The following is a 27,484-nucleotide window of genomic DNA, read 5'->3' on the forward strand; positions in this document are numbered from 1 at the left end:
ATGTTTTTCTTGAACTGTTTGTGCCTTCCAGCAGTGTATAAGCATATCCAGATCTTGTGCCCTTATGGCACTGGCTCTATCTTAAAAATATCCTTGCCAAATCCATAGAGGAAAAATATCTCATTCCCCCCACCCCTTCTATAAATTGATCACACAGCTCCTCATTTAGATCTGATGACTCAGCGTGGTCATTTCCAGCATCAAGTGCTCATCCCTCGGAATCTCCTTGCAATTCCTAGGGGCTAATGAGGTGTGTGAAGCTCTTTGTCCCTACATTGAATGGCCCCAGATGGCTGGGCTTTTCTTCTGCGATTTTAGTTTCTTCCTACACCGTAACCACCATATGTGACTTCTTGCTGCTTCCAACAGAACATCAACACTTCTAATTCTCTATTTTTGATTCATTGTGTTTAACAAGCATTCATTGGACGCTGACAGTGCAGGAGGTTTTTGGAAAGACTTTGAAGGAGAAGGGAATATAAATAGCAATAGAACATATTAAGTACCTACCCCAAAAGAGGAAATGGAGTTGTAAACAACTATACAATGGAGTCAACTGGAGAGAGACAAAGAGTCCTAAAATTAGGACTAAGGACAAAAGGCAACAAGATTCCAAGGTAGGATCCAGCATTTCTTGAAACATGCTTTCAAATGCTACCCTCAGGAAACTAGCACTGAGTAAAAACCCTTCTAACCTTTGGCATAGAAACTACATAAAAGTATTTAAATCCTGTGCTAAATGAGATTAGGTAAACTTGATTTGGGGCTCTGGGTGCTTCTGGGTGCTTCTTTAAGGACTCTAAACCTGTTGGCTCTGACTACAGGAGTGTCAGCTGGCTCTTCAGAGAACATTCTTGCGTCTTTCTTTGGTCTCAGCTGTTTCTTACCGGGGAGATTTGGTCCCAGGATATTCCAATCAAATGCTTCTGTGTAATAGAAATAGTGAGAAGGGTGATAATAATGTGGTTTCTTTGTAACTGAACAATCGGAGCTTCTTGCCTTTTTATCCTCTCTTTGAAAAAGATGCTTATACAGCAGTGATCCAACTGGCTGAGACGTAAATATTACTCAAAATCTAAGATATTTTATTTACATGTGGCCAAAATACACATTTTGAAAACTTTACCTAACATATATTTCCTGATGTCCACAGGGTGCCGGGCACTGCATATTGGACTATTGGTTTGCAAATTCGTAAACAGAATTGTTTTGTTCAATTTTCACCCGGATCTACTGGCATCACCTAAGGCCAAATGTGATCAGCAATAAGATGACTTTTTTTTTTTTCCTGTAGGACCTTCAGCCTATAGCATAGAACCAATCTCACCAGGGGAATATCTGATTTAGTGAAACATGTATTCCATTTCCCTATAACATATTATCCCATATAATGTTCTTGTGATTGCAAAGATGAAACAATTTTACAACCGATAATGAATGGTGGCCAATTTTTCTAGAATTGTGTTTCATCTTTGTCAGCTTCACGAAGGTGTTCACATTTTCACATACATATTTCCAAAGAGTGTCTGTGCTTTGGGAAAATGTTCTGATAACTAATCTGACATGTATCCTTTTCGCAACTCTAAGAGAGAACATAGATCCTTTATTGCCAGTTGTTTCAATAATTTTTCTACAATGAAAGGATTCATGAGGTTAAAAACTTCCATCCTGTATGACTAACTCCTTGATTTTCTAGCACCACTTAAAACTGGTAGGCAAAAGCTGACTTGTTTGACTTATGTCCCCACAAAACCTTGCTTCTTAAAAAAAAAAAAAACAAAAACTAACAGTTGTTCCAGATAGCTGACTCAGGGCTCTCCTTTAGAGCTGGTTATGGACATATGTATTATGCTGCTACTCAGCAATATCTTCAGGGGCTACTGAGGCATAATATTTGATTGGTCCTCTACTCAATTAAAAAGTTCAGTGTGGTTGGGCACCTGGTGGCTCAGTGGTTGAGCATCTGCCTTTGGTTCAAGTCATGATCCTGGGGTCCTAGGATCAAGTCCTGCATCAGGCTCCCCATAGGGAGCCTGCTTCTCCCTCTGCCTGTGCCTTTGCCTCTCTCTGTGTGTCTCTTATGAATAAATAAATAAAACCTTTTTAAAAAGTAAAAAAGTTCAATGTAGAGTATTAATTTGATTTTGTGTTAGTAAACAAAATTATAAATTCAGTGACAAAGGGAAATCCTATGGTAACAGCTGTACACATTAAGATCATTATCATAGCGTAACTTCTTTTTTTTTAAATATTTTATTTATTTATTGATGAGAGACACAGAGAGAGAGAGAAAGAGAGAAAGAGAGAGAGAGAGGGAGAGAGGCAGAGACACAGGCAGAGGAAGAAGCAGGCTCCATGCAGGGAGCCTGACATGGGACTTAATCCTGGGTCTCCAGGATCACGCCCTGGGCTGCAGGCAGCGCTAAACTACTGAGCCACCTAGGCTGCCCATAGCATAACTTCTTTAGGTTATATCTGAAAACTGTCCTTTACTCTCATCACCAGCAATTTCTTGCAACCCTTCCCTCCCACACACATGCACACACATAGATCTTACACACTAATATGGCTTCTTACAGGTCAAAGCCGCATCTATGGTTGAGCAACTAGCTGGGAAAACTCAAGGTTGACAAAATAATTTACTATTTGTTCCAGTGAATGCCTAAAGTCAGGAACCCTATTCCCCAGTCTCTAGGGGGCAGCAGAAACCCCACTTCCATAACAGGCGGTTAACAAATCCTGAAGGCCTAATCATGTTGACCAACACCCCCTCCCCCCGCCGCCACCCCCCACCCCAAATACACACCTGCTCTTTGTGATTCCACTTTTCTGGCTCCCACTGGGTCTCCACACCTCTGCGCAGGACAGCATTGAGCTCAGTCCTACATTCAAGCTCTTTTTCTCTAAAGCAGTAGTTACTCAAGAAAGTCTTAAGTTGTTACTGGCTTTAACTAGTGTCCAGCTTTTTTTTTTTTTTTAACACATTCCACTGAAAAAAAACCCTCCAACTAAGCCTGTTAGATACTTTTAGTTCACCTCAAAAACATGTCAATAGCAGTAGTCTATGGATTAACTCTAGTAGAATGGCAACTGGCCAGAGTCATGACAACAGGTGACTTGCAATCCATTCTAGGAAGAGCATTTGAAATAATGTTCTGCTCATCTCAATCATCCCTCCCATAAAATGAAAGAATCCAAGAGGGAAGTCTTGACAAACAAGTAGTGAGGATGAACTATAGTCAAACTTAAGAACATCACCCTTATCCCAAGGGTTAATTTTTCTGTCGGTGATGACTCTTATTTCCAGTGGGCATTCCTGGGATGTTCATGCTGAATTCCCTCACCAACCAACTGGGGATAGGAGGTGGAACTCAAACGGGCATTGTGGCTGCCTTTCTAAGTCACAGATGATTCATCAAAAGCCAACCATGCCACTTACCTGTGATTGGGCTGAGATGTTAGGTGAGGTTTGCTGGAGTTGTCTGGGGAAAGAGCCCGTTGTCTTTGCATCCTGCACATGAACAAGGATGAAGTTAGTGCCATAGAGGGCAGAAATAGAAAGAAGCTGGATTCCAGATGATATTGTTCAGCCCCTGAATCAACCACCCTTACAGGCTGCCTCGACGTAAAGTTATCTAAGAGAACGCACTTATTGTTTATGACATTTGGGGTTGGTATTCTGTTACTTGAAGCCATAGACATCTTACTTGAGACAGGAATCCGCACAGTGTTTTATAAGGTTTTCTCTCCACCAACAGTAGCAGAGCCCACAAGAGGGAGGCAGTGCTCTCCCAGGAAGAAGGAGGGGCCTTCCAGTTCCAACAAGCCCCCCAGGGGCAATATTGTCTGTTTGATCTGAGCAGGGAAAGTGGGTACCCTAAAACTCAGCCTGACCACCTGCCCTGGGGACACAGACTTTTTGATGAGGGAGGGGGCAAGGAGAAATAATTTTGAATCCAGCAAGTCTGTAAAGGCAGCTAAATGTGTATGTGTATTGGGGTTGGAGGATAAGACAGCTCTGGGTGAGCTTGAAGGGGAGCTGAACATTAAAGAGAGGAAAGATAATGAAGAGAGTTATGTGAGAGGATACTAAAGATTTCTTTTTCTTTTTTCTGCAAAAGTATGTTACATTTGGATCACCTGATTTATCTGTTTATTTTTAAAGATTAGCTAGAACTTAGTTCTGAATCCATCTGGTCCTGGTGATTTTTTTTTTTTTTTCAAATAATAAGACTTTTAAGCAGAGCACCAAAAGGAAGCCATCTTCATCCTGATGGTGCCCTTGGCCACTAGCCTTTCAGCCTCAGGATAGAACAGACTTGGCCCCTTTATTCAGCTCTCCTGAAAGGCCAGGGACACTAGTACACATCTCAGGAGCACCTCCATGAGCTAGTACTATCTCTCTTCTCTTTGGGTTGATTGATACTAGTCCCAGGGCTAGTTGAATTTGGATTAGTTGGGTTGATCGATACTAGTTCCAGGGCTCTTTGCAGCAGGTCTCCAGGCTCTGATTCAGTCTAGAGGGTAGAAGTCCTTCTCTATCTAACCCAGCTCAGGCCAAGGCCATGCTTCCACCCTCAAGCTTCAGCTTGCCTGCTAGCTGCAGGACCCAGTCCTCTCCGGGGGAGAAGCAGATGGATTGGTGTGGTGGAGAAAAGACAAGGGGCATCAACTTCCAAACTCATCAAATGTTTAAGAGGAGAAAAGCTGAAGCTGGAAGAAGTAGATCCTCTGGAAGACGAACATAGTCAGCCTTGAAGAAGGTGTAAAGTTAGGACAGGAGGAGGAGAAGGTTATTCCAGGTCAGAAGGTACATCCTACCTTAAGACATAAAACCAGGAAAGCCATATGGTAGGTAGCTTGGATGAAGTTTGGGGCTAATATAAAACTGATTGGATAAAATCAGAACTTGATCAAGGAAATCTATGAGTGCTAGATGGAGTTTGGTCCTGGAAGTGGTAGAGAACAAGATGACATAGTGAAACAGCATGAACTTTGTGGTCAGGAAGACCTGGGTATAAATCTCTGTTCTTCAAATGCTGACTTTGTGAACTTGGGCAAATTGCTTAAATTCTCTGACCCTCGTGGGGATAGCAATACTTTCTCAGAGCTCTTGCTAGGAGATCATGGCTGTAAAAGAGAAGGACTGGGATATCGTGAACTCTTTTTCCTCTTCTGGTGGTTTTAAGGAAGGAGGATACGGTCTCCTGAGACCCCAGAGGAAACAGAAATGTCACTGGGGGAATGAGGTTGAGGAAATGGCAAGAGGATATCAGTTTGAAACAGACAAGGCTGGGAAGGTACCAAACCGTACCTGTGTGTTTGTGGGGGCAGTTTTCTGGGAGACAAGTTGTTGAAAGAGCTGGTGGAGAAGACAAGACAATAGAAGAGGAAGAGGAACTAGGAGAGTGAAGTAAGAAGACTAAGATTTCCTCTGCATGTCTGACTCTGGGTCAGACACATAGAAGACACATCAAAGCATTGAATTGGATGATTTAAACTATGACAAGTCATAGAAAAAAGAAACTAGCCATCAGAAGAGTTGTGAATAGAGTTCCCCCAAAGCTAATACATAACTTACAGTACCCTTTGGGGAGTTCAGAATTATATATTATTTTTTTAGCTTTGTACACAAACACATAGATTTTTTTCCCCCTTGAACATGGGGTGGAGGAAGGAGAGACATATAATGTCTGTGATATTTATGATGGCATTTGAGGCATCCTGCCAAAGAAGATACACAATTACTAATTTTAGGATGAATGTGATTAATCTCTAAGATACTGGAAGAAAAATACAATGCCCAAATAAGAGACACTATTTTTTATCAGTTGTTTAACTATTATTCATCTAAAAGATTTCAGATCTTAGAAACATGATCATAAGAACCTCACAGATACTTCTCAGGTTTTTCGCATGTTTTGAAACACTGAGGAAACCATCTGCAGGAAATGTGGCAGATGCATTAAAGAATATTCTTATTAGGACAAATTAAAATAAATAGATGTGTGAAAAGTGTCTAGCATGATGTCCAGCAAACAATACAAACTCAATTAATGTTAGGGGAATCCAATTAAATCCTTTAATCCAAATTCAATCCAAAATACTGTCAGACAGACCTTTGCTGTAGAACAGATTTGGGTCCAAAAATGTGGCTGGAGTAAGCCTCAAAGGTAACCATGGCTATTGAAAGTTCCCAGAGACAGGTTGAGGATTATTTGAAATTCACTCCATTTTTCAATATTTAATATAGTGGGTTACAAGGAGAACATTTCTGTTGAGGTTTTCAAAAGTCCATTGATTACCTAACGGCACAGTTGACCAGAAGGCTGTTGGGATTAAGGTGCTATTTCTGGTCATAGAAGAGTGCAGTGATCCACAGAAGAGGGGGTTCTACACATACATTCCTTCCCTCTTAAATCTTGGGTGGCTATCAGATGTATTAATTAGAGATTTTTTTGTGTGTGTGGACGCATTCTCATTCATTGAATTCTCATTACTTCCCACATACTTGCAGACATTCTCTTACTTAATTCTCATAACAACCCTATGAGATAAGTATGATTATTTCATCTTCATTTTGCATATGGGAGAACACAGTCTGGGGTAAAACCAGCGCTGGGTGGGTAGACCAGCAGAATTTGAAATCAGATGGATCTCAGTTTAAATCTTGGCCCATGACTTTGGCATTTCCTACCCATGATGGGCCTCCATTTATTAATTCCAGCTTTGATAGAATAATTCTTAGAGAACTACAATCAGAGGTTCAGGTTAACAATTAGCTAACAAATATTTTTTAAATGACCGCTAAGAGCAGGTTGTGGACGTCAGATGCCCAACATGCAATGTTTGGGAATAACTGGCTCATATTTGTTTTATTCATCAGGATGTTTAACATTGTGAAGACCCCGTCTGAATTTACTCTGCACCATGGCACCAAGCCAGAACTAAATTTTTAGGAGTTAGTAATCCCTAATTGATTTGGTGACTTTCTCTTTGTTTCTTAACAAATCCCCTCCCACCACCTTCCCCCTCCATAATGTAGGTGTTTTATATCCTGTTTGCCTCCACCTGCACATATATGAAGGGAAAACTGAATAAACACATAGTTATATTTATCGTCTCCAGTGCACTTGCTTCCTTCTTGTACATCCAGGTTCCCATGTGGTAACATTTCTTAGCTAAGGTCATCTGGCAGTGAATTCTCTTAATTTCCCTTGATCTGAAAATGTTTCTCTTTCACCCTCATTTTTTAAGCACTTTAATCAAGAAACAGTTTACCTTCAGTTAAACGCACAAATTTCAATGTTCAGCTTGGTGAATTTTTATGTAGGTATATACTCATGCAACCACTATCCCAATAAAGATATAAAGATTTCTGTCACCCCTCCCCTGTGCCTCCTTGCAGTCAATTTCCTTTCCTGTCCCCCAAGACTCGGTAATCACTAATTCGTTGTCAGGCACTATAGTTTTGCCTTTTCCAAAATGTTGTATAAATAGACTCATAGAATACGTGCCCTTTTGAGTCTGGCTTTCTTCACACAGAATGCATTTGAGGTTCACCCAAGTCATTGCCTGGATCCATAATTCATTTCTTTTCATTGCTGAGTAGTATTCCATTGTATGGTAGGACCACGGTTTGTCTATCCACTCCCCCATAGGGACACCTGGGTTGTTTTCACTTTCTGGCAATTTTGGATAGAGCCAGAGTATAATAATTGGAAATGAGTTTTTGTCTGAATATGATTTTCAACTATCTGTTAAATAGAGGAACCCCAAGTTATAAACCGAGTGTGTGTTTAATATCATAAAAAGCTGCTTTTCAAAGTACCATCCCACCAAAAATGTGTGAGTTTTGGTTTCTTTTTATTTTTTATTTTATTTTATTTTATTTTATTTTATTTTATTTTATTTTGGTTTGGTTTCTTTGTAACCTAGTTCTTGGTATTAGCAGTTTCATTAACTGTTAGCCATTATCATTATGGCTTTTTTTTTATGTCATTATGGCTTTAATTTGCAATCCCTTAATCACTAACAATCTTGCGCTTCTTTGCATGTGATCATTTACCATCTATATATCACCTACGGTGAAGGGTCTTTAAATCTTTTTTCTACTTTTTTTTTCCTGGGTTGTTTGTTTCCTTATTGTGGAGCTTTGCAAGTTCTTCATATACTCTAGCTACAGGTATTTTATTAGATATGCATTGCCCTGCAATCGTTTTCTCTCCATCTGTAGCTAGTCTTCATTTTCTTAACACTGTCTTTCAAAGAGAAGCTTTCAGTTGTGGTAATGTCTAATTGATTATTTTCTGTTTTATGGTTTGTGCTTTTGTGCCATATCTAAGAAATCTTTGACTAACCCAAGGTCACAAGGAATTTTTCCTATGTTTTATTCTAGAACTTTTACAGTTTTACATTATATATTCAGGTCTATGGACTTTTTGAGTTCGTTTTTATATATGGTTCAAGGTACTGTTGATGTGTTCTCTCTTTCTTTTTTGCATATGAATGTCCAACACCTTTTATTCACTTCCTGAGTCCATTGGCTCCCTTGATTCTCTTAACATTTATTTCATGTTTATTATATCTTTCTAGAATCTTATTTCATATTCACTTTGGCTAACGACTGAGTTTTGAGCTTTAGTAATAAAACATTTGAATGATTCAGGAAGGAAGAATGAGAGGGAGGGAAGGAAGTAAAGAGCAAAACAAACAGAATGTCCATTGAAAATATTTGGGCTGTCAGTCGTGGTGTGCCTGAATGGAGAGAGCCTGCCGTCCTGCCTGGAGAAGTTGTAATCGGGTGCCTGTCTCAGAACCAGGGCCCTTGGACAACCCCCACTGCCTAAAGTGCTCCAAGGATAAAGGGTGTCAAGAGAGAAAAGTATGCTCTGAATGGGAGCTAGAGGCTATGAAAGAATCATTTCAGTTTTACCTAGTTATATCCAGGTTTGAATCATTGTTTTCAGTGTGAAATGCCAAGAACCCCCACACCTGAGTAGGTAATCTTTTGTTCTTGCTAAGATTCAAATTAATAAATGTGAATCAGGCACACGGATGTCAGTCTGGCAGCCTAGTAAAAACCCTGGGCAGGAAGGTTTCCTCCTCCTCTCCCTCCTCCTCCCTCTAGCAGGAAGGCAACATGAAGGAACAATTAGTCAACCACCCAAATAATTATTTGGGCTTCAGCTCCCAAAACTTGTGTGGTCAGAGTGGCTGCCTACAAAATGCAGAGATGTGGCACATCTGAACTATTATTGAGACTGTAAAATAGTTAATGGACACCCTGCCATTATTATACTCATCCTTGCAGATGGAGGTCCCTTTGTTCCCTATTGCTTCCTAGTTATCTTTGAATTCTGGAAGGACAGCATGTGAGATGACTCCACTTTATAGATTGTCTTTCACATTGTTGTTGTCTTACAGTTAAAGTCACAGAAAGTGCTAGTAGGATGAGATATTTGGGGGGTTTTTTGTTTGTTTTTTTAAGATTTTGTTTATTTATTCATGAGAGACACAAATAGAGAGAGAGGCAGAGACACAAGCAGGGTCCATGCAAGAAACCTGATGCAGAACTCGATCTCGGGACTCCAGGATCATGCCCTGAGCCAAAGGCAGACACTCAACCGCTGAGCCACCCAGGTGTCCCAGGATGAGATATTTGTATATATCTAACATACTGGTCCTGGCCATCGACATTCTTAATCAAATCGAATTCACACATTCTGTTGCGATTTGCACATGTGGTATGAAGTCCTCAGTCAACCAGTTGGTCTAGTTGCTCTAGGCAGACCTAGCTTCAGGTTGAACTGATACCATGCCAACCAGCTGGAAATTTGAAACAGAGAAGTTTAGTGAGGATCACATATATAAGAAACTTAAACGACTGCTAAAGCAATTCAGTAAGGTGCTGCATTTTCTAGGCTTTCATAAGACTTGATTCATATGGTGTCCTACTTGGCCATTTTCACACCCATTTCCCCCCCGGGCCACCAGACCCTTGTCTAGTTTATCCACACTTCATGACTATCTCTCAATCATCCTTGCATTTAGGAGAGTAACTAATTCAATATGTGTTCCATAAATATGTGTTGACTTTGGTTGAAAATTGTTTAATTTACTGAAGACATAGAAGGCAGTTTATCTTATGTTGTGGGTATTACAGAGCTTGAAGAGTTTGGCACTGTTGGTGTCGATGACATGATCAGCTGGCTGGAATTCAACCTGACGTCAGCCGGGTTGACATTTGGAATGTTAGGTCGCTAAAGCCACAAAGAAATTAATAGGAATACAGGCAAAGACCCATGTAAAATTTATTCGTAACTGGGTTTTCCTACGTCTAGGATGGATACCTGGTTTGCTAGGCGCTGTTTAAGTGCAAAAGATCCAGCAGTTTTCAGTGGCCCACACTCGGGGCAGGTGTGATGGTGGCGGCCTGAAATGCTAAGGCAATTTAAATGACAGGTGCCAAAAGCTTGAGATGTGGCTCAGGGAAGTAGCACACGCACTATACTCTGCTGCTGAAGCTTCAGGTAGGATGAAACATGAGTTTCCAGCACTACTTTCTAAGGGTACAGTTGGCAGATCGGGCATGTTCTGCAAGATGGGAACAGATGACGGTTAACCTGTGGCAGGCACAGGGCTCTGAATCATTTGGGAATCACTGAGTTCGGGGAGTGAGAGGGAGATTTACAACGTAGCTAGGAAAAGGTTTTCTGTATGGGCTTGGACTGAACTGTCTCTGTGAACCGATTTTTGCCCTTGGGAGGGAGGCATGTGGGCAATAATCTAGTAGAGCTCTGCTAAGTGCAGGGACTATCGGAGACTCGGGGAGCAAAGCATCCTGAACATCCGGCTTCCTGGTACTTCATCTACCTGGTGCCCTCTAATCACAGGCTTTCCCCAGGATTTTCTCCTGCACAGATGATGAGGCTCCTCCTTCTGCCTCAGTTTCGTGCCTCACACTGCCTGTTCCCACTCCAAAGCCGGCAGCCTAGACTGATTCTGCTGGGACTGGCTACTGACGTGGGGAACTCTTAGAAACCAGGGATGCAGGGACAGGAGAGCCGCAATCAGCCTTCCTTGGCTCGTGCTTCTGCTTTGGATGCTCCTCGTGCCCTCTTGTCTCTTGAAACCCTGCTCTCCCCGGATCTTGTGTGTGCTCGTCCTGTAGAAGCATCTCTGCCCTCTTCCCCCTCTTGCACGGACTCCTGACTCCTTCAGACTTCCACCTCCTCTGTTCTGGTAGGTTGCTCAATGGCATACTCCACCCACCGGGTTTGCCATCCATCAGCCCCATTTGCTCTCAGCTCATCCTCTTTTCCTGCATTTGCTTTTTCAGAGCTTTATCTAATTTGTACGATTGTAACAATTTTATAAGGAGAAAGAAAAGTAATTCATATATATACTTTGCACACCTGAGCATTAATCTTTTTTAAGTGGCTTCCTGGCCTGCCTGTCTCGTAGCATATTGGTTAAGTGCATAATCTCTGAGGTCAGACATGCACAGGTTCAAATCCTGGGCCCGCCACTAATAGACTGTATTAACTTGGGCAAGTTACTCAATATTGCTGAGCATTCGTTTCCTTGTCTGTAAAATGGGAATTATAACTATCTAATGCATAGATTAAATGAGATACTGTAAGTAAAGTTCTGGTAAAGTATGGTACATAGTAAGCCTAAGTGACATTTATTGTTACTTGTAACACTTCTAAATATATACCTGTTTATACCTTATATACAAAATTAGTATAACTAGATACTATAAGACTTATAAGTCTTTTAAAATATCCCTTTACCATCTCTGCTCAAATTTCTCCTATTCTGTATTTTTCGTGTTTAGTAGAGGATATTGAATCATAAATGATGAGAAATTGAATTGCTAGTTGAATAGAATATTTGCAGTTAACATATGGTATTGGCTTTATCTTAGAAAACTGGTCTTAGAAATTTAATTTTCCTTTTCTTTCTTATTTATTTATTTATTTATTTATTTATTTATTTATTTATAGCATTACATTATCCTCGAAGCAAAGTGGCCAAGTGCCCATAATATCTGGGCAACAAAACTAAGTTCAATGTAAAAGTATTTACTCACTCTGGGGCTCTCGTATTACTTGAGTTGGTAAATCAATATTAACTTGCACAATATCCTCACATCCATGAATTAAATTAGTTCAAGCCTTTTTTTTTTTCCAAAGGAGCCAAACCTCATAATTAATTTTATTTGGTCATTATCTAGAACATCGTAATAGTTTTTGGATGTCAGGCCAGACATTTCTTATGTATAGAAATCCCATTTGGGAATTTCAAAACCGGTTTGCTCCTTTTAATATTGGTGTGTCCTGGCTGATGGTTCTTATAATAATAATGTTATTGCTGAGCACTTTTTCTTCTTAAAAAGCATCTAGGTTTCAAACTGGCTAAAATCAGGAAAACTTGAGGAGGAGAAGTCAAAGTCATCCATGTTGGGATAGCAAGAAGATACAGTTGAGGAAGAGAAGTCAAAGCCATCCACGCTGGGATAGCAAGAAGATACAGTTGATGCTGAGTACAGAAGGGAGTGGAGGAGAGAAGACAAATAGGAGACCATCCCCTGGGAGCAGACTGAGCAGTCCCAGATGGAGCATCAGCTATGAACTCAGAGAAGCCTCTGAGCAGGGGTGAGAGGCTTAGCCTGCATGCTCTTCGGGGCTCTGGGGAAGAGGAAAAGGGATGCTACTAGGTACAAGACACCTAACAAACACAAATACGCATCTGGGGGGGGGGGGGCGTGAGGAAACTCTGTGTCCCTAGGAAAAATTTCCACAGAGACTCTTAATATTCAACAAGGGGATGTCTGACCCCTACACACTGGCAGTGCCCACCTAAATGATGTGCGGAGGAAATTATGTTGTGTGCACAGCCCAATGTTGTTAGATTTTTCGCCTACCTGCGGAAATGCGAGAAAAAGATTTCCTTCTGTAGGAGAGCAAGCAGCCAACTGATTGCTCATGGACCCACTCACCCCGTCTCCTCACTGTGTTCCCATCACCCTCACGTTAAATTCTCACGTGCATGAGGAGCTTCTGCTCCATGACTGAGTCTGGTTGGAGTGGGAGTGCCAAAGGTGAGGGTGTCTGTGCTCCAAATGATGCCTCAGCCCAGCCTCAGGAGGTTGGGGTGGCAACTGGAAAGTTAGGGAATGTTTCCAAAAGAATGTTTGAGACTCTGGCCAAGGAACGAGTGCCAGATCCTGACAGAAGTATTTCCATGAGACAACTGGGAAGATTATGAGTGAGGGTACAGTACAGAAGCTGGAGGAGTACAAAGTACCCTGGATATCGTCAGATCTGCACAAGGACCCACGTAAGCCAGCGTAGCAGGGAATTAGAGAAAGGGCCTTTCTTCTCTTCTCTGCACTAAACCCAGTACCACACTCACACCCAGGAACATGGCACCCTTGGCATGAACACTGACATCCTTAGCTCAGACCATGGCGGTTGGCAGTGGTAGGTAAGTCAAATGGCAGCCAGCAGAAAGACATGGTGGATGCCATGTGGTAACCATCTGACAGGTCTGTGAGCAAATGTGAAGCATCTCTTTGGGGAGTCCCCAAAACAAATAGGAGCCAGTTGGTGGTGGGGTGGGGAGAGATACTGAGTTACTATTTGAGGAAACAGAGTGTTGCCACAGGAAATCTCATAGGCTGGTGAGGCCAGGTAACACTGGGTTTATGGGTCCAAATATTGGAAAGGCAATCGTCACATATCCCATATAGCTCTTGCCATCATCTCAAAAAATAAAAAGAAGAAAAAAATAGAAAAGAGGAAGGCACCTCAAATCTGAATGAATTTGGTATAAGAGTGAATTTGGTATAAGAGTGAATCTCTTCATGCTGAATGATATAAAAATGCATTACATTTTTTTTATAAAGTGTTTACAAAAGCTCACAAAAGCAATAGCTAACCATTTTTAGTTTTGAAAAGTAAAGCAGGATTAATGATCCAAATTTGTATCTAGCTGATACAAATCACAAACGGAAGCACGGCCATAATTTGTTTTAAGAGGTGCCCGCTTACTAACCATACAGCCACAACCACAACTAATCTCCCATCTTCCCCTCTGTGCTTCTGATCCTCTACATCTCCGAAAGGTCACACAGGACCTTCTGTGCCAATGTTAGTCTCAATTAAGAGCAAGAAAATTAATACGGAGTTTAAATTGGGGTGACCTCTTCTCAAAGATGAAATAAGGGACTATCAAAGTTCATCAGAACATCTGGCGATGCTAGCTGAGGGAGAAATTTCCATAAGGTTTTATTATCAAATCAAAGTTTGTACCAATTAAAATAATTCATAACCTCCGAGTCAGCACTTTTATTCTTAAACTTGAGGCCTCAATTAATGGAAATTGGTGGACCATTCTGATGAAATAATATTTCTGGTTCATCAACCCTTTTTTTTTTAAAAAAAGCTCAGTACTTTGTCAGCATCTTTCTAAATACTTTATAAGTCAACTGTTCTGCTTTAAGAGGTCCAGTTCCTTTCCATATAACTGATACCGTGTCGATGATTACAAACATTATAATGCCTCTGCTTCGTAATTCGGAACTCTCACGTCTCATTTTTTCAGTATCATTCATTCATTCATTCATTCATCATTTTGACAAATATTACTGAGTGCCTACTATGTGCCAAGTGCTCTTCTAGAGGCTAAGGGTATAACAGAGAATGAAACAGGCAAAAATTGCTTCCATGGAGATTAACTTCTAGTATAATGTTCTATGTATAAGAAATAATAAGCTGGACTGACTTAGGTTATACTCGGGCATGCCCTTATACTTGGTTATTGATTAATCATGGAAGTCAACTAGCTTGATGTTATATGATGCTTTCTCCTGAAATATATATTTCCAATTTATTTTACATATAGTTTCAGGGAGTTGGGTCCTGGCTAGTGAAGGTATTTTCCATTGTATTTCTCTTAATTATGGGCAATAAGAGAGAAAAACCATGTATAGTAGAAAGAACACTGAATCTTTAAATCCTTTTAAATCTAGAACTATTTTCACCTCTTCAGTCTAAGCTATCTCCTCTACAGGAAAAAAAAATGTTTTAAGTAAAGCAGCTCCATTTTTTCCAGTGCTGAACAGAGGACGGAACATCATTACCAACCAATCACAACCCTTCTGCAATCTTAGTCCTGTCAAGGAACATCCTGTAATTCCCCACTCCCCCCTTCAAAATCAGAACTGAATCCAAGATCAGTGCAGAACTGGGGAGCTAATAATAGTCCACTCCCACTGATAACAGAAAGGCTGAGGTCTTCACAAACCTTTTCAAAGAACAGTTTGATGTAACTTTAAAGTCACAAATGGAAAAAAAATAAATAAATAAAGTCACAAATGGTTCTGCGTCTCCAAGCCATCATTTTGCAGAGGGCTGAGCTCAGAAATCTGAAAACTGAAAAGAGCCAGTGAAGCCTGAAGCTAGCTCATAAAAGAGCAGCTGAAATGACCGATAGCTTGGGAGGCGCTCCTGGTGAGGAGATGCTAGGATCAAAAATATTGTTCTGAGCTGGCCGGGTAATGGAGTGCATCTAGAGGAATTCGAAGATGCGTGGCAGCGAGGCAATGCAAGCAATAGACCGAAATGCTGAGAGAACTAAACTTATAATAATAGTGCATTGAGTGCTTGATGTGCATTATCCTTTTGAAGCCGTCCAATAATTCAGAAGGCAGAGATTATTGCTATTATTCCCACTGCACAGTTGAGGAAAACTGAGGTTTTCCTAACTTGCACAAGGCCCATAGCTAATAATGGAAGAACTGGGCTGTGAACCCAAGCTGACTCCAGAGTCCTCAGATCTTAATTGCTACACCATATAGCCTTAAGAGCAGAAATAGCCAGCTGTCCATAAGATATAAATAAATGAGGACATATAAACAAACAAGAATTCAAAACTCATCACCCCAAAGATTGTAAATGGAATAGAATGTCTTATTGAGATGGATGGGGTTCAGGTCTGCCTGAAAGCTAAAAGGGAAATAACTAAAATGGCTTAGCAGGGGTCTCTTTTTTTTCTGGTAATTATTGAAAGATGATTTTTACTTATTATACCATTTGGAGAACACAGGTGACAGGAGGAAAATTAACACTTTGATTAAATAACGTAACTGATATCCCGGAATGTTAAATACCTAATTAGAGAGTGAACTTTTGTCAATTAGGGAAAACTGGAGTACTTACAATTCAGGTACTTTAACATTATAATGTCAGGTAAGTGTTCTAGTCTGGGTGATTCTGTATGGGTAAAGAGGTAGGCAGAAAGCACGTAGAAAATTTTGGAACTATCTCTGCTATGTCTGAGGGTGGAATTCCCAAATATATTTTACCTTAATGCCTTAGAGAAAAGAGCCTTAAAGAAATTGGCATAAATCTTTTTGACATCTAAGATGATGATATGTGCTTGTGTTTCCTGTGATAAAGTTAATTTGTATGTTGGGGACCCACAAAATGGAGGCCACCCTAGTGCCCAGCTCATGTCACAGATCTAAACATAAGTCAGCCTGCATTTACGGGAAATACTTGTCAAGGGAACTGAACACACACCAATTACAGTCCTCCAGTCTAGCTTTTGATACCTTACTTATCCTAGAAAATAGGGCCTGCTAGCTTTCCAAAGAAATCCCCGACCTCCTGGACAAGAAGCAGGTGTGTGCCAGTAAACAACTGAGGGGAAGGAGGTTTGATTTATTATTTTCAGATTCCCAGGATGGAATTACTCCCACCATGTCGGATTTCAAGCTACCAAGGTGACATCAAGCCACCTCCTAGAAATTTAACCATCTGCTTCCACAAGCCAGTACCAGAGACTCTAGCACATCATCGGTTTTAGATCTTCAAGGCAAGTTTTAGATCTTCCAGCCAACATTCTTCTTGACATAGACTTTTGGATTTCACAAGCAAAAATAAAAAATTTTGAAAATTCAAGGAAGAATAAACTAAAACCGCTTCCTCCCCCTTATCCCCCTCTCTCCTTCCTTCCCTTCTTTGACAAGGACTAAAAAAGTCCTTGTCATACAAGACATTCATCATTTCATACAAGAAAGGATGTTTTAATAACAGAGTGAAAGCAACATAATTTTGGAATAAAGAATAGCCCTTTAAATTTAATGAATCTAGATCTACGGAAATTTTATTACCTTATTTTTCTAATTTTGTTATTATAAACTAGTGGAATTTGGGGATGTCCATTAGAATATTTTTGGCTACAAGTGACAAAAAAAAAAAAAAAAACTGGCAGTGGCTTAAATACCTCAGGTCATTCTCTTGCGTATCAAGAGGTCTAATGGTTAGTAGTTGCTGGCAGTAATTCAACTGCGCTGTGATACTGTCAGATACCTTCCCTCACTCCTGCTCCTCTTCCCATCATCTTCAGCCTACTTCTGTTTTCTCATGCTTGTAACCTCATAGTCATTAGATGGCTTCTGTACTTCCAGGAAGGCAAAAGGAAAAGTGCACAAGGCCTTGTTGGAGGTTGAATTTTGTCCCCCCAAAAAGGTATGTTGAGGTACCTATAAATGTGACCCTATTTTGGAAATAGTCTTTGCAAATATAATTGGTTAATATGAGGTCATACTGCATCAGGGCAGGCTCTGGACTGGTATCCTTTGAAGAAGAGAAAACAGACACAGAGGGTAGGACCCCTTGAGAAGGCACAGAGGAGACACAGAGGGAAAATGGCCACATGAAGACGGAGGCTGAAATTGGAGCGATACAGCTGGCCAGCCGAGCAACATCGAGGACTGCTGGCAACCATCAGAGGGAAAGAAGAGGCAAAGGATTCTTCCTTAGAGCTTTCAGAGGGAACAACACCTTGATGTCAGACGTTAACCTCAGAACTGTGAGGGAATAATTTATGTTGTTTCAGGGGCCCCAGTTTGTGGTACGTTATGGAAACTAACACGAGCCTCTCCAGTGAAAAGCCTATTCTTGGGAAGTACCCAGATTTCCCTGTAGAGCCCATTGGTGAGAACTGGGTCAGATACCCAAACTTAGAAAAATTAAGGGCCAAGAAGAGGACATTTCCATGACCTGTCCTGATTCATCCTTGAGCCTGGGTAGGGCATACTCTCCGTGATCCAGGGATCTCTCCCCACCATCTGAACACACTGGAAGAAGGGGAAATGGCCTCGAGGAGGCAATGGCCAGTGACTGTTATTCATGAAGATAGATTGTTTTTGCTGCTTTCTGGGCAACACGTTAAAAATGCTGCCTGATAGAACAGTGCTTGAGATTCACCCCAGAACAGATCTTCACATTCTCCAGAAGGACTCAGAGATTTAGGTGAAGATCCAGGTTGGTGGTTCCCGTGTAAGAATTTAGAAAAATGAGGGTATCTGAGAGATAGTATTCACAGGAAGAGACCACGTGATCTCATCTAAAACCAGGAGAGAAGTCATGGAAGCAGCCAGTGCCTGTTGATAGATGAATGGATAGAGATGGTATGTGTGTACAATGGAATATTATCTAGCCATAAAAAGGAAGGAAATCTTGCCATTTGCAATGACATGGATGGAGCTGGAATATAATGCTAAGTGAAATAAGCCAGTCAGAGAAAGACAAACACTATATGACTGCATTCATATGTGGAATTTAAGAAACAAAATAAATGATCATGATGGGGGAAGAGAGAGAGAGAGAGAGAGAGAGAGAAATCAAGAAACAGACTCAACTATAGAGGACAAACTGGTGGTTACCAGAGGGGAGATGGGTGGGGAGATGGGGGAAATAGGTGATGGGAATTAAGGAGGGCACTTGTGATGAGCACAGGGCAATGTATGGAAGTGCTGAATCACCAAATTGTATGCCTGAAACTAATATTACACTGTACATTAACTAACTGGAATTAAAATTAAAAACTTAATTTAAAGAAGTTTTACTTAGCTAATAATAGCTAAAGTATCATTTCAGATGAAGTAACAACCTTTGCAAGACTACTTGCAAAAATGGAGGTGGGAGGATGTCAAATATCCATTCAGTATGATCCAGCGTTCCTTAGCTAAAAATCCAGGGAAGAAAACAGCAAAATGTTAATAGTGATTACCCGCAGGTAGTGAGATTTTTTTTTGATGGCTTAGAGGTTTCCCTTTGATTTTTCTTTTTCAAATTTTCTACAATGAGCATGGACAATAATGACGATGATAGCGAACAGTTATTAAATGAACACGTGCTAAGAACGTTACTTGGATTTCTTTTTCTTTTAGTTTTCACAAGTCTTTGCAGTAGGCACTATCGTTCTCCCCATTGCACAGATGAGAAGACTGAGGCACGGAGACATCACTCAAAAAAGAAAGTGAGAGAGAGAGAGAGAAAACCAAGAGAGAGATGGCAAATTTAGAGGAAATGTAGTGTCAGAAAACTGGAAATCGGTGAAACGATCTAGTGCTGATGAAAATCCTCCATCCTAAAAAAAGTAAAAAAAAAAAAAAAAAAAAAAAGAAAGAAGGAAAATCCTCCATCCTTACTCCAAGGGAATTGTCACCCTAGTTTAACTATAGGCAGCAACACATAGTAAGACATGCATTTTGAATCTTCACTCAGTTACAGGCCTAAATAGTTGAACCTGGCACCAAATAGTAAATGTATCAGTGTTGTTCAACCTATTTTTTTTAATAGCTAAGACAGAGACTAAACATGCTCAAGGATTTAGCTCTAAAGATCAGAGGTGACAAGGCGAGTAGCTGCCCAAGCATCCCATCTGCTAGGCAACTCCGGCTCTGCACATTCTGGAATTCCTCTCCAACATTATAAAGTCATCGAATGCCTATCTGGGCACTACATTGTCTGGAGGCCAAGTCTTGTAAAGACTGTTAACTTGCACTGGAATCTTCCTAGACGTGCCAGTCAAAGCCCGTTCTGCTGCATCCTCTACTGGGACCTATCCTTTATCCCACCGGCTCCGAGAGTAGGGTTTTTACTGGCCCAGTGATCTAACTGCCTTTTCCTGACTGCACCAGTTCTTTGACCGTGGGTGCTTTATTCTCAGTTTGCTCTGCCCAGGAGTACCTCCTCTTCCTTGGGGTCCCCTCTGCTCCCCAGACATACATCTGTCATAGCCCCGAGGCCCACTGTGGCATTTATTACCTGTCTGTCTCACGTTACTAAGGACTTTGGAGGCCGCAGCCATGCCTTCCTTACCTTTATATTCCCAGCATCTGACACAGTTGAGGGCCTATTATATATTGGATGAATAAATAATTGAAGGCCAACCCCAAGGGAGGCGGATCACCTCATCCATGCCTCAGCTAAAGCACGGTGGCTTTCTGCAGCCATAACCTCAGGTGTACAGAAGCCAGACAAGGGAAAGAGTCCAGGAAGGGTGTGGGCCACACCGTGGAAAAGCACGAGACCTACCGGGAGCCATGGGCCCAGCATCCTTGGAAGTGGTCTGACTTATTTCTGCAAAAGTCAATGCTGAGAGGTTGTGATCTGTTTCTAAGGTGCGACTTCTGCTCTCCTGAGAAATTGAAAGGAACCTGAGCGGTGTCTTAGGATGTTTCAAGGCCACACTACTTCTCAGGGCTAAGCACTTCCTTTTTTGAACGCCCATGTGAACACTAGCAGTCGGAAGGCCGGGAGGGCAGAGCCTTGCAGCCATGAGCGTGGCGTGGAAGCTCAGGTCATCCAAGTAGAGATGCCACACAGGGGGCCTGTGGCCACAGGGCTCTGCTGTGGTGACACAGTGGCCAGAGGACCCAAGGGCTCTGGCTGCAAGTGAAGAGAAGTCCAGAGACTGTTGGAAACATGCTCATTTTCTGTGTTCCCCCTAAAACCAGACTTGCTGCTGGTATATGAACTATTTCCAGCCCGATTTACACAATTGCTGGACTCAGGAGTCCCAGAGTCCTGTTGCTTCTTACCTCGAAGTGCCCCTGCGTGGCATTTTGCCCTGTTTTCCTTTCTGCCATTTGTGAGGTCACCATGAACTTCCTGTCCACGTTTCCTCACACCCCAAGTGTGCAGGGGGGGCTCCTCCACCTGTGTTGAGACCACCTACCATTTCTCCTGATTCACCTGGCTGTGCTACTTCTTCATTTCTTGTACCTTATGTTCTGATCATGTTTATTTTCTTCCACTTTATTGTTCACATCATTGGTTTCCTACCTGGAAGTGACCCGAAGAAGCCCCCTCTGCAGAAGAGATGCGTTGTGTTTTCAGACCTTGAGAGGACTGCCGTGGCCCCGTGGGGGGCCTTTTGTGAACCGGAGAAAGACATTCCTTCTGGGCAGATGCAGCCCTGCACCAGGGTACAGGCTTAGTGAGCAGGGGGCAGAGTGATCTCAGGACCCACTCCAGTGTGCACTCTGGTGCCATGAACAACCTGCCCAACCGGAAGGCACAGTCCTGCTCAGAAGAGTCCGTAATCTTGCTTAAATAAATGGTGACAGTGACCGTTTTTTCTCATAATGAAAATATTCTTCAAAGGCCATTCGGCGGATGAGTGGCCTTGAACACACATTTATTTCTTCAAGCTTTCAGAACGTACAGGTCCTTAAACATTAACTCAAGGCTGCACGGTGGCTTTCTGCAGCCCTAACATCAAGTGCAAGCACCATGGACTTAGTTGCTAAGCCGTCTCTTCTCGGTGCTATATTGCCATCACGCATATTGTCTTCATCTCAGCAGACAATTGATGGGCGGAGATGATGAGCCAGACATTTTAATCCGTGTTCTCTTGTGTCTCTCCAGCTTGGCATTTTCGCTTCAACTAGCCTTATGACGAAGTGAGCGTCCTTGAAATTTCCAACCAGAAAGCTCCTGAGGTGTTTGGCAAGCCCTTGGCATAGCTTTGCCGCTGCTCCAGGCCTGGGAGCCACAGAAGAGAGCCCTTGGGTTGGCTCCTCCAGCCCCACCTGGCACTTGTCGTGGCCACTGGGCACCCTGCTCCCCGCCCACATGCCCGCTTCATGACCATGTGCTCGGAAACCCGCTTGAAGTGCACAGACTAGTTCAGTACCATTTGAGAGACTCTCCAGGTATAGACTCCACACGGAAAAAAACATGATAAGGCTTTATTCACATAGTATTTTGTCCTTTGGAAAATACTTTCCTATGCATTAGTTGAAGTGGTCGGGAGCTGGAATTATCATCCAAAAAAGCAGAAATGCATAAACTCAGACTACTTTCTTTCAAGCTGTCAGTCCCAGCCCACCCTTTTTTTTTTTTTTTTTTTAAAGATCTTATTTATTTATTCATGAGAGACACAGAGAGAGAGAGGCAGAGACACAGGCAGAGGGAGAAGCAGGCTCCATGCAGGAAGCCTGATGCGGAACTCGATCCTGGGACTCCAGGATCATGCCCTGGGCCGAAGGCAGGTGATAAACCACTGAGCCACCCAGGGATCCCCCCCAGTCCGCCCTTTTCTATGGCTCAGGTTGGTTCATAAAAGGCACAAGTGACAGCCCCGCCCCATGTGGCCTCATTTCAGTCTCCAAAATGGGTGCAGGTCTCACCCCGGTTTGTCTGTTCTGACCCACTTCTTCTGGGCCTGGAACTCACACCTGTGACCTCTGCACCTTCACTCTGACTCCCACCCTCCCCACAGGCTGAGGGTGCACTGCTTCCTCTCAATTCCCTTTGTACTAGAAACCTTTAGATCGATGCCAGTTTCCAAGGGAAACCTTCTTTACCCGCAGCCACCTAAATCCTGAGTCTGGGACGCATGAGTCATTCACACAGAATCTTTATCTTTTGGAAACAACAGTAATATTAACTAATGCTTATTCCTGTCTGTAGGCCAGGCATGGCACTCTGTGCTCCCATTTGATCTCACAACAAACACGGAAGGGTGCTACTAAGAGTAACAAGTGAGGAAGCTAGGCTAAATTTATGCCACTTTTATCAAAAAGACCTAGCTGGCCTCACAGCCATGTGCTGTCTGTTTTCAGGCTTGTTTCACCTCTCTATCTTCTGACAGCTTCACAATTCCGTATATTTCACTAAATCCATCTTCAGAGACGCACAGTTTTTGCTTAAATTCCCCAGGTTTCTCCCAAATTCCGTAGCCCAGCATTAACCATTCAACAACCTACCAGATCTCAGAGGGTCGCTGCCCCCAAATCCTCAGCTTGAGCTTCCCCAGACAAACCAGCATTGCTCACAGCCCAAGGCATTCCCTTTACTCTCACCCCAGGCAAAGTGGAGGAAAGCACATTTTCATTACAACCCAAAAGAAGAAACATTCACCCCAGGCCTGCAGCTCTCCACACAAGACTTGGAAATATTCATCAGCTAATCTTTGCCCTAAGCCACAGGTTTTCAGCCCTGGATGCATGTTCTAATCATAGGGAGCTCCCCTAAAGCTTGGATGCTTGGGCTCTCAGACTCAGGGTAACTGCTGCGGGATCTCTCTAGGTGGGTCCTGGGGGTAGCTGGTTTTCACTAGTTCCAGGTGATTGTGATGAGAACCCCTACTTGCCCTTCTTTTTATTAAGCCATATTCATTACCGTTTTCTACAGCTGACTCAGAACCATCCAGAGGCTACTTGGACCACCTAGCCCTGGCCAAAGAGATGGCTGTTCCTTCTCCATACCTCCTCATTACCTCCCGACCAACAGAACATCATCAATTTATGTTGTCTCCTCTGTGTGACTCTCTCCAATCTATCCCCAAATCACCGTGGAATATCCACACGTTGTTCTAGAACTACTGTTTTCTCATTGCATATAGATTTGCTCTACTTAAACGAACTGGTAACTATCTCGAAGACGTAGGCTATACTTTTTCTTCTTTGCCTCTTTCCGTGGTTCCGCAAATAGCTTCTAAACCACCACGGACAGTAAATGGATGCTGATTTTAAGAAAACCTATTCTTTTTGCTTTCATTTCCCTTTGTAATGAAAGTCGATTAAATAGACTGCAGAGAACAGGGTGTTTAGAGGCTGAAATAAGAGAAGTATGTAGCCTGGAAAAAACCTGAAGATGTCCAGTAAGCAAAAGTGAATCTATAAATACCGCAGAATGATGACCTGTTCAAGGGGGTAATTCTTCTAGCTATGAACTCACCGAAATGTTAAATGATCTCATTCAAAACTTCCCTTTGGGACAAGTTGCTGGAGTCCCCACCTTACCCAAAAGGCTCCAACACTCTCTTTAGAATCTCCAGTAGAAGAATTTGAATTGGATGAGGCCACAGGTCTACGTTCATGTTGGGGCATAAAATTGGTAGCCTGTATCCTAGTCTAGGCCCTGCTATGAACTAGCTGTGACCTTGATATGTCATTGAGGCCATCAGAGCTCACAGACTCCCAGAGTCTCTACAGTAATAATGTTAATAAAAATAGCTAACCCCGATGGAGTACTTGCAGCGTACCAGGTCCTGTGCTGAGCATTTTTCATGCATTATTTCACTTAGTCCTCACAACCGCTCCTGGAGATAGGTACTATCATTATCCCCAATTGAGGAAACCGAAGCTCACAGAGATTAATTTGTTCAGAATCATGGGGAAATGCATTTTGGTGAAACCATATTCAGTCAACCCGAGCTCAAATGCCCTTTTTCCTCACATGTGCAGCAGAGTGCATGATTCTGCACTCCTCGAACACTTCACGTGCACTGATATTTCAGTGCTTCTTCCCTTTGGTGTGTGTGGATTGTACCCCCAGCACCCTGAGAGTGCTTTGAACGCCTGGCTTGGCAATTAGAGACAATAAATGCGCCAATTTAGCGGTATAAACTCTTTAGTCCTCACAACATATCTGTACGTGGAACTATTCTTGCTTTTACAGATAAAGGCTCTGAGAGGCTAAGTAATGGCTCAACTTGGCATAGAAAATAAAAAAGCAGAGTCAGGTGTTGTATCCAGGGGTTAGAAGGTCCCTATTCTGTACTGGCATCACCATCCATTCAGTTGTCCAAGCCAATCCAGATACCCCTGTTAAATGAGCCAAACTAGGAGGCCATTCGATTGAAACAGCTCTGATGCCATGGCAGCCTAGGTAAGCAAACCATAACCTAAGCCCAGATTACAAAATTGAAATTAAGGATAGTTGATCACAATGGGCCAGCTGGGCTTTAAGCCAGAGCCCATCAGTGACATGTTCCCTTGGCTTCTACCTTTTTACTATAAGTTAAATCTCTATGGGAACTCCTGTTGGCAGAGTCCCCTTAACCACTTCTGATTTGACACCACCCCATGAGAACTGAGTTTTGCTCAAATAAACTCTTAACATTTTGGATGCTTCAGTTTATCTTTTAACACCAGGGAAATGTCCTCTGCAATTCTTCCTCGGCTGTGATTCTTGGGCTCTTCTCTACTCCATTCACCGTGTGGTTCATCATTTTGTCCCCCCCCCCCACTGTAATTCAGATTCCTGCCTCCACTTACCCAGATTACCATGACAGCTTGGAGGAGAAGACTGGCTGACCTCCAAAACAAAAAGATATAAAGAATTGGGAATGACTTTGATAAACTCTAAGCATTTCTTATTGTCTCTCTTAGAGACAAAGACACTTCCACACCCTCGGTCCTGAATCGCTTAAATCATGATTTACTGGGAAGTTAGAGTTGTATTTTCACCCACTGACATAAATTTTGGTATGAGGATCAGCACACTGCTCTAGTCCTATAAATCATAGGAGGCAGCCGGATAGTCTCCAGGATTCTAATCTCGTTTGCCCATCGCATTTCACCAGTTTATGTCATTGCCATTTAGGACCTAATTGTGATAACTGCACTTGTTTTCTGGAGTTGTGGTTGCTTTTAACCCATTTCATTGCTTGAGTTCCTACAAGGCTGGAGCCTTGTATTGCTCCACAGGTGGAATTCCTGGTGTCCTGCCTGCCTACCATTGAATAAATGCCACAAGGAGGTGCTTTGCCTGTGCTTTGCCACCCAGAAGGGGGACACTTGGTCACGCTGCCCTGAGACGTCCCTGCAGTGCTGACAGCTTGCCCTTTGCTGCCATCATCCCTCAGGTAACCTTCTCACATGGCCCTGAAACAGATCTGTCTCCCCGCTGCCTGCCTCATCTCAGAGGTGGGTCCCCTTCCAAGCATGAGAACAAGTTCAGATCCGTAAATGTCCCATTGATATCTACTTATTGCAAACACAAGAGAAACTTCTTCAGAGCAAAAGGAGTTGGTCATTCTTGGCAGACTGCTCAGACTGTTGCAACAATGAAGCTTCTCCGAATATTATGGTCTCCTGCTCTTCTGGGAACCGTGGAACAAAGTAGTCTAGTTAATATTCTCAGATGACCTGCCAGGAAGGAAGGTCACACTGGTAGGAGTTCCATACGCTATTTAAAGAACAGATGTTCCTTAGATGGGGGAGCAGGAATAGATGGCCAGGGTTTTAATGAGGCAGGGAAAGGTGTGATGTGGCAATATGAGATAGTGAATGAAACTGTGCTCTTCAAAAATAACACTGGCCATTTATTCTGTTTTGTAATTCCATTTAAACTTATTGTCTTCATTTTGAGTACTGTGAATTATTTATTAGCCTTATGTATTTCACTTGTTAAATGAAGAAATTTGTTCTTATGTGAAAGGAAAAGAAGCCTGCTTTCGTCTTTTGGAATTAGTGTTTAGGAATATTTCTAAAAGTTGGAGCTGTCTCAAGGGAGTAAATGAGGGTCATGAGGAGAGGACACGATCTCTCTCCATATTCATTATGTTTACATTTCTTTTTTTTCTTAAGATTTTATTTATTTATTCCTGAGAGAGAGAGAGAGAGAGAGAGAGAGAGAGAGAGAGGGAGAGGGAGAGATAGGCAGAGGGAGAAGCACACCTCGCACAGGGAGCCCCATGAGGGACTCAGTCCCTAACTTGGGATAACACCCTGAGCCAAAGGCAGATGCTTAACCACTGATCCACCCAGGTGCCCTTATTACATTTCAATTCCATCTAATAATTGATGACTGTAAAGCTATTCCTTCTCCCTCTACCTACCCTTCTTCCTCCTCTGATTGTCCAAATTCATTTAGAAGCAGCAAATCCCAAAAGACTACATGGTGGTAGATGGAGGAGGGGTGAGCATTATTCTCTAGAAGGTGTAGTTGCCATAAGTAACATGGTGCAGGGAGAGTCAAAAACAAGGTGGCTCAGAGCAGCCCAGTCCAGTTTCATAACAGACACGAGGCAAGTCAGGAAGATCTAAGAAAATCTTACCTGAGTCCATCAGAGATATCTCCTCTACTTTTTCTATTCTCCACTTCCTCACCTTCCATTCTATTTTTTTTGTGTGTGTGTAGTTAAATATTTATTTTTTCACTCTATTATGCCCATGCAAATAGCATTCATAACTTAATATTGAGTGCACAGTGATTATTAAATTTTCTTACCATTTTCTTTTTTCCTGTAAGTAATAATTGCCATTAAAAAATATTGCTGTTTTCTTTGTCTCCATTACAATTCTTCCCACACCTTCCAAGATTCTATTAGACCAGTTTTCCACAAGATCTGTCAAACTAGGAAATGTGTCAATTCTGATTCCAAA

General features: G+C 42.1%; 1 long non-coding RNA gene across 4 annotated transcripts in view; it reads left to right on the top strand.

Annotated features, from left to right (window-relative positions):
- Positions 1-306: 306 nt before the first annotated feature.
- The window catches only part of LOC111092745, a 36,958-nt gene continuing 9,780 nt past the window's right edge, over positions 307-27,484 (top strand). Inside the window, exons 1-4 of one of the 4 annotated variants that reach the window (XR_005380090.1) lie at positions 307-617; positions 12,404-12,662; positions 19,250-22,021; positions 23,505-25,962. This is a non-coding gene — a long non-coding RNA (uncharacterized LOC111092745). Of the gene's footprint in view, positions 618-12,403; positions 15,391-16,746; positions 18,580-19,249; positions 22,022-23,504; positions 25,963-27,484 lie in introns of those variants that run through there. The other 3 variants (XR_005380091.1, XR_005380092.1, XR_005380089.1) reach the window with 3 other exon arrangements.

Source organism: Canis lupus, chromosome 27, assembly GCF_011100685.1.
Source record: "Canis lupus familiaris isolate Mischka breed German Shepherd chromosome 27, alternate assembly UU_Cfam_GSD_1.0, whole genome shotgun sequence".
NCBI lineage: Eukaryota > Metazoa > Chordata > Mammalia > Carnivora > Canidae > Canis > Canis lupus.